The 8,491-nt window shown below is 41.9% G+C and overlaps 1 long non-coding RNA gene across 1 annotated transcript in view; it reads left to right on the top strand.

The window, feature by feature from the left end:
* Positions 1 to 12: 12 nt before the first annotated feature.
* The window catches only part of LOC104910185, a 19,820-nt gene continuing 11,341 nt past the window's right edge, over positions 13 to 8,491 (top strand). The window contains exons 1-2 of the long non-coding RNA XR_004159199.1: positions 13 to 2,532; positions 7,404 to 7,569. This is a non-coding gene — a long non-coding RNA (uncharacterized LOC104910185). The remainder of the gene's footprint in view (positions 2,533 to 7,403; positions 7,570 to 8,491) is intronic.

Genomic DNA, 8,491 nt, shown 5'->3' with positions numbered 1-8,491 from the left:
TTTGCTCTTTTCTTAAATAGCTGAAAATGGGAACTTCTGTTTTCCATGTGCTGACACGGTCATGCTCACAGGCTGCTGAAGATTGCCTGAACAACACGGTGCCCAGAGGCTTACACACGTGTAAGCTAGCATGCAAAGGGCAGCTCTCGATGAAGAGGTTTTGCCAGTCTGATCAGCTGGATCTTATAATCACCACCATGTCGTCAGAGATCTGAGAGATTTCCATTGCCATCCTCCCTGTACTTGTTACTTCTCATTCTTGTATTGCTCATCCTTTAACAGCAGAGCTTCAGCTGTTCTTAAAATTTCCAAGGTGGCATATAAAACGGAAAACTCTTGTCAAACATATGTTTACCACCACTGACTGATGCTCTTGCAGGAGATAATGTCATCTGAAGAGGATCAATTAGAAGCATTACTCTTTCTTTCATCATAAATCTCAGTGAAGCAGGAAATAGTATGAAACTTGAAAGAAAGATAAACAAGTCTCATTAGGAGGAGTGCGGTATGATGAAACAATAGGGTACAGAAGGGTAGGTGACATATCAGGCCAACACTGAGCTGGAGAAGACTCATCTAATTGTTGCCAACTTCCCAGCCCAAAGGAGGGGTAATTGAAAAGCTAAACATAGGTCCTGAGGAACACCATCACAATGCTAAAAATTTGGCTTTAGAGCGTTAATGACACCGATCCCTAAAAATGAACTCAGAAGAATCCCTGAACCGATGATCTCGATAGCAGCTCATATTGTGGTTATGTTCACCTCTCATTGACTGCATCTTTTTGTCCTCCTCAGAGACGTGACCCTTCTGAAATCAGTGTGCCCATCAAAAAGCAAAAGCGTAATGAACAATTTTTGATTTCTATAAATGGTAAAACTCTTTGATTTCAAAAGAAGTAGGACAGTGCTATTTGCTTAATTGGACTAAGTCCTGCCCACTGAAATTCATGTGAAATTCTGTTTAGTGGTTTAGCCTGCTGGGTCTGAAGCTGGAAAGAGATACTACTTTCCATCTAGTGAAACAAGAGCGGTACTCATAATCTCTTTGAAGCATCTGTGCTTGAGGCAGAGGCTAAGGTCTCAAATTGAGGCATTTTAACACACAGTGTCAATGATGTTGTGCCTAGCACTGTGTTGAGCCAAATAATTGCATCACTGTGCCATGTTTCTGCTTACCTAATCCACTCTGATGCAAGAGAAAGTACCTGGGAATTGCTTGGCATGTTTGATAAGGGTAAGTGGCACAGCAGCCTTGACTGCATTGCACAGAGCCAGGGCAGCTTTCTTTACCTGAAGATCAGTAGCCCCAACTTCCTGTGGCCTTGCTACTTGGGTGCGTTCATGCCTGCTCACCATGATCGCTTTCTTCCACTCTGTCCTATAGAGACTACTACTACAGCTGCTGTGTCACTCCCACCACAACTGAGGGCTTCTAATTCATAAAATCATAAAATCATTACAGTTGGAAGAGATCAAGTCCAACCATCAACCCATAACCACCACACCCACTAAACCGTGCTCCTCAGTGCCACATCTCCACACAGGGAGAACAGGGACAGCGATTCCACCACTTCCCTGGTTCCAGTGCTTGAACACTCTTTTGGAGAAGAAATTTTTCCTAATACCCAAACTGAACTTCTCCTGGTGCACCTTGAGGCCAATACCTCTCATGTTATTACAGGTTACCAGAACTGTATTATCTTACTCCTGCTTCATTAACTGCATTTTTCAGGCTGCTCCAGTACCCTGTAGCCTAGATCTCTTTCCTGCTCCTATGCTCCAGATTGAAGTAATTACCCCATAACCTGCTGTTTTATCTATGGCTCTTCTTTGCTGGCCTCTGCCCTTCTCAATCCCATGCAGAGGTTTGTCTTCTTAGCTGACAGCTGCAGCTCAGCCTGCTTGCAGCCCTTCTGGGAGGTAAGAAGGATGCTAACATTGGTGAGAGAAAGTGGCAGCCCCACAGGGAGTGTGCCTGGCACCTCACAGCCCAGTTTTCCAAGCAACTTGCTTCAAAGGATAGGTTGCTCAGGGCTCATACCTTGGGGTCTTGGCTAAGGTGTATGAACTCCACTAGGCCTAGAACCTATCATGTTTCATACCTGGCTCTAAAAGCTGCTTATATGTTGTTTTCTTATTATTTGTTTGGTTTTTAACTCTCCTGTTTGACATAAAAATATGTAAACAGGTGACAGGACTTAACAGTTAATTTATCCACAGGTGAATGAGGGAGGACTTTCCTGTCTTTTGGCATTCTCTAAAGGTTTTGCTTTCCACAGAGAAAGAATAGGGATTTTCCTTGAATCTGGAGAGATTTATATTTAAGCCCCCTGAAGCAATGAAATTGAGCCCCAAACTTTCATGGTTGGTATTTGGAATGGTAAGCTCTACAGAAGAGATGCTGCTGGTATTTCTTCCCTAGGAAGCATCCTCAAGGGCTCCATGGCACCACAGAACAACTCAGGATGAAGGAGACCTTTGGACTTAGCACCTTGTCCATCCTCTGGATAACCCTTCACCAAAATGCCAGGTAGGAGTCCCACCACTGCTGTCTGTTCTTTTCACTGTACAGAGAGCACTGGGAACAGGACATTGCAGTAGAATGCTTATAAGGGCAAGATGGAGCAGGGGTCTTTTTGCAGGGTGGGAAAAAAGGGGGAAGCTGAGTAGCACAATGAATGAACTGAAGCTGAATCTCCTAGTCAGCTTGTTGAAATCTCTTCAGTTGGTTGACTAATTATGATCAATACCAAAATACATTAAACAGATGAAGAAGGACAAAAAAAAAGTGGATTTCTGAATAGTTCCTCTAGATGGCAAGCTTTATCTATTCTATTTATCTTATCTTTTCCAAAGCAAATATATTCAAGTCCTATAAGGCATTCTTATGTAGTGTTGGACTATTTGGTCATTTCTGGAATATCAGTTCCTGGAATCCTAAGCAAATTGCTGTAGAGAAAAGAAAATGTGGCTCATATATCAAGTCCACGAGAAATGTATTTATTGGTAGATTATGCTGGAAGGTACAACGAGTTTGTTTGAGAGACAGTATATTTTGGAAACTTCCCTACCGCAATTCACTTTAATGCCAGTGGGATTTTACTGTGCTAGGTGTTAGGAAAGTCCCTTTTTCTGCCCCAACTTTTCTGTGTATTAACGCTGATCATGACCGTTGTTGTGGCCAGTGAGGAATAAGAGTATGGAATCTAAAATAGGATGAGGAAATCAGTAACTTTGCCCAGAGAACTGATCTTGATCTAACTCTTGTACAATTAGTGATGACTCCAGTGGACTTCCCGGCTTAAAATCACTGAGATGTCTGATATTTAGTTTGCTTCGATACTTTTATCTTAGATAAGAATGTAATAGATATCAGCTACTTTGAGTTCTGTATTGTCTTTTGAATTGCTATAAAGCAAGCATGATGGCAGTGCTGGGACATAAAGTTGCATTACAGACTTAATGCTATCGAATGATTTAGTGGGAAGCAAGACAGCAAAGCATCTAGAAATTAGAGTACATTCCCAGGCCTATGCTTCATACAACAGAAATTGAACTTTAAAAAGGCTCTTGGTAATTATGAAAACTCCTGTCTAGCAATGTATCACCGCTCTAAAGAGGTTTTTATATGATGGCAGTTATCATTCTGCTTTTTCAGTGGACACATTAAATGATGTCTGCACAGGCTGACACTTGTGACCAGTGCTGAAACGTTTGCATCTGTTCTGCACAGCTCTTGCTGAGACTCAGGCTGTGTTTCTTCATCTACATGAAACAGTTTATGAACTCCTCTAGGGATACGCCCCCTCATTCATCTCCCAGCTGTACATAGCATTCTGTTCAGGTGTTCATAAGTGGAAATTTTTTGTCTGTTCTCTTGGGAGATTCTTCCGTAACCTTGTTTTGGTTTAACTCAGCAGGCAGAGCAGCTGTTTGCTCACTCCCCCCAGTGCAATGGGGGAGAGAGTCATGGGCTGAAATAAAGACAGTTTAATAGGACAGAAAGGAAAGGAAAATAATATACAAAATGAACGATTGCTCACTACCTGCTGACTGATGCTCAGCCAGTCCCTGAGCAGTAACAGCACCCACCCCCAGCCTATTGCCCCAGTTTTGTTGTTCAGCATGTTGCCATGTGATGGTATGGAACATCTCTTTGGACAGTTTAGGTCAACTGTCCAAGTGCTGTCCCCTTCCAACTCTTTGTGTCCTCCATTACTGGCAAGGCAGTAGAAGAAGCTGTAACATCCTCAGTTCTATGCAGCACTGCTCATCAACAGTTAAAATGTAGATATAGTTTTTTATTTTCCTCCTGAATTCAAAACATGACCCCATACCAGCCTCTATGAAGAAAATTAACTCCATCCCAAAACCAGACTCTAACAACCTATACACGTATTGTTCAATTTAAGTTTGTGCTGTCCCTGTTGCAGCTCATTACTTATTATTACATCCCTCAGCCTACCACTCCTTGTTCATGTCAAGCGCACTGTCATGTCTTTGACTAGACTGCAAGGGTCTCAGACTGTGGACTCTCATTTTATCTACAAAATTTTTGAGCAATCTTTAAGCATTGTAAGTATACACAGTGCTCTTAGCTCTGCTGTTTCTTCTGCCTTACGTGATTTATAAGTACCTGAGGGGGACTTATAGGAAAGCTGAGGAGGGACTTTTGTATAAGGGCAAGCACTGATGGGATGAGGGGGAATGGCTTTAAACTGGAAGAGAGCAAATTTAGAGTAGATATCAGGAAGAAATTCTTTACTGTGAGGGTGGTGAGACATTGGAACAGGTTGCCCAATGAGGCTGTGAATGCTACGTCCCTGTATGCATTCAAGGCCAAGCTGGATGGGGCTTTGAGCAACCTGGTCTAGAAGGAGGTGTCCCTACCTATAGCAGGGGGTTGGGACTGGATGACCTTAAAAGTCCCTTCCAACTCAAACTGTTCTATGATTTGTCCTTTCTTTGCCTTTCTACCCTTCAAATACTCTTGTCTTAGCTATTGTCTAGCCTACCCACACTATCTCTATTGTCTTCAAATCAGCCTCCCCAGCCTGCAGATCATTGCTTGGACCATCTGACTTCCCTGAGTCAGGACTTGCTTTCTAGCAGAGGGATGCCTGGGCCTCTGTGGACTTTTGCTGACTGCATCTTTGTATAGTCACCTCAAATGTTTCTTATCTCACCAATCTGATGAGATGCCTCCTCAGTCATTTCCTCCTACTGCCACGTGGCATTGTATGATTGTGCCCCTGACAGCATCTCTTCCTGCTTTTGAGCTTCCCACCTTTCTCTTCCCCAGTGACCGTGCCTGCCCTTGGTAATTAAGTGGTTCTTGCACAGCTTGGTGAAGGAACCAGGAGACCTTTCTTCATTTCCTCCTCTTAGCATTACAGTTATACCTCTGAGAAACTTGCTTGTCCTCAGATAAAAATGTCTCCTAAAAAGAAAGGGAAGTGGATGAATCTGATTCCTCCAGATTTTACTGAATCATGAGGTTGAGGTTGACTGATAATGAAAAGGGGAATGTGTCATGTCCTTATGTCAACACAAAAATGCTCGAGAGTATAATTTCAGTCATCACCTATAAATGTGATTGAAGTCTCTCATTTTGACAAGAAATCTGGCTTGATCTCATCCAAAAAACTTACTTTTTCTTCCCCTCCCCCCAGTTTTACTACTGAAGAAGGAAAAAAGAAGTCTGGCAGGCACTCTTACAGGCTGGGACAGGACAGGCACGATCCAGTGCTCCAATGAGCCATTTCTTTCCTCCCCAATGCAACTGCACAGCACATCTTTCTGGGAGGTCCACAGATAATCAACCCTCCCCGTTACCTGCTATGTACAATTCCATATTCTCTATGTGTTCATTTAATACATCCCTTTAAACTGGTGCAGAATGCTGAGTATCCCTGCCCTCTTTCTCTTAGCTCTTTAATGTGACTGATGAACAATTGGCTAATTCCTTCCCTCAGTATGAGATGATATACTGTAGTACCAAGTCCTTCTCATCCCTGCAACATGCCCTTACGCAAGATGGCTTTGGTCTTGTATAGTGACAGAGAGGGATAACCAACCTCTGAGTGTCTTGCTTAACACAGTAGGCGTTTCTTTCACACTAATTAAAAGGTGCCCATGATTGATAGGCGGATGCATGTAGGCCTTCTCTTTCAAGATCACAGTGTCTCAAAGCATCCTTGTAAATGCCAGGAAATCTTTTAGTGATATGTGTGTAACTGCTGAGAAAAAAATATATATTATTGATGTTGTGCTGAATAAGCAATGAAGGCAACAGTGGCTACTGACAACATGCCAGCTAGAGAATTTGAGAAGAGGCTATATTTCCTCATAGATTTGTCTGTGAAATATGCTGTGGTTGCTGTGCACTGCAGCTGAGCTTTACTCAGGTTCAGGCTATCCTTTTCTTTCCTTGTTTTTAATACTGGCAATTTGGATACATACATAATCATCCCCACCACCACTTTGTAGGCACTTTTTATTTCCTCTCTCATTCACGTTATTTGGAAGTGGATCTGTGAGTGGTGCCTGAATATTTATATTTCTTGTATTTGTATTTTCAGCATCTTCAAATCAGAATCAATGGAAAGACCCCGAGGAAATTATTTTTGGCCTCCTAGTCATAAAGGAGTAGGTCATGCAAACCAAATACGCTTCTACTTCCTTTGCTCCAGGCAATTCCCCTGGGCTGGAGCAGACCTATGGGGCAGGATGTCTCACAGGGATCTTAGTGCACAGAGGCTATGCAATCCATTTGTTATATATGTATATGTATATATATAAGCACTTGCATAGGTAAATTCTGCTTGATGGGAAGCAGGTGGAAGGAAACGGGCAGGCAAGTTCTTCCCCTTCTTCCTCTTTCAGTGGGCAATGAGCCTGTGAGAGTGTGGGCTCTTGTTTTAATCATCTGTCTTGCATTGCTCAAACTAAGCAGTAGTTAAGGCATAGCATCTGTAAAATCCGAGCCCAGGTTCTGCTGTCTCCTTCATTAAATGTATGGTGGTGTGGCAAGCTGTTCTTCATAAGCTGAGTCCATTTCAAATTTTTTTTAGTGAGCTGTATTTTAAGAACATTATTTGGGTGTATAGATATGACACTTCTCACAAATTAGAAATGTCTCATAATGGTGATAAAATGGGGACTTAGAATGAAGAATTTCTTCACCTACCACAATAACAAATGTGTTGGATGTCTAACCTATGCTACACTGCAGTACATATTGATGACTGTGTATCATACTTCTAAATGTAATGAAGACAAGCTAACAAATCCTGTGCCTCTGGAAAAGCCATCCTTTGCAAATCCTGCCTATACATAATCTTAAACAGCATTCATACTGATAGCAAATACTAAATGTATTTTGTATATTTGGTAATGCAGAGGGAGGGAATGGCTGCTGGCTGGATGACATTAGCAAACAGACCGTCCCTAATCTGCTCTTCAGCGCATGACCTACATCTTGTTGTTATCATTCCTCTTTTCTTTGAGTGAATAACTCTCATTTCATGAGGCTTTTCTAAGCAGAACCCATACTTCAGTATGCCTGGTAAGTACCAAGTGCTTCAAGTGCTTTTGGCTGCTTGCATTCTGATTCCTGTTTCCCAGTGCAGAACCAACACAGGCCTCCTAAAAAACAGTATCATAAAAATCAAGGCACAGTCCCCAGGACACAAAGCATTACTTATCTTAGACCCAACAGTCAGGACAGTACCACAGTCACATACTTTCCTATATACAGGATAAGGCTGGGATCATAGACTGATGGGGCTGATATCAGAAGGGCTGTGCGATATTCAGAGCAAAGCCAAAGCTGCCAAGTATCACTAAAGGAGGAGAAATCCCCACCAAATGGCAAACCAGTGGTCATAGTCCAGCCTGGACATGCTTTGTAAAAAAAGCTTTTCTGATGTAAGTGGTGTTCTTCAGGCTTTGGGGAAGCTGTCTGGGAAAATGACTGTACAAAGGATTTTTGTTGTTACTTGGCCTGATGGCTCACTCAGCATCTTGGTTTCCTCACTGCCTTTTGGTCAGAGTCATGTTATTATGAGTAGATAATTGTGTATTTAGCTTGTAGCTCCTTGCTTAAGACTACAATTTAAAATAATGAAGGAATTTAATTTATATCAGTGATGCTCCCCATATGAACTCAACGCAAGGCTATAATAAGCTAATTTATAAGTGACACATATTTCCTTCAAACCCAGCCAAAATGAAAAATATAAAAATGAGGAGAAATGACTTTAATGCTCTTAGAAGAGTGCATTCCAAAAAGAGGACTGAGCTGGTTAAAATTGCATCTATTAGAGCGTATGAGCAATTGGCAAGTTTCTTCATAGTTTTCACAGGCAAAATTAGACCAATTCAAGAATAACAGGGCATTTTTATTGGACGTTTCTTAGCAAGAATCTGAAGCAGCATGTGCTTCATGAAAGCTGTTGGCAAACATCTTAATGGTTTGTAATTTTTTT

This window comes from Meleagris gallopavo, chromosome 3, assembly GCF_000146605.3.
Source record: "Meleagris gallopavo isolate NT-WF06-2002-E0010 breed Aviagen turkey brand Nicholas breeding stock chromosome 3, Turkey_5.1, whole genome shotgun sequence".
NCBI classification, from domain to species: Eukaryota; Metazoa; Chordata; class Aves; order Galliformes; family Phasianidae; genus Meleagris; species Meleagris gallopavo.
Note: the sequence above shows the minus strand (reverse complement) of the source record. Positions and strands in the feature narration are given on the sequence as shown.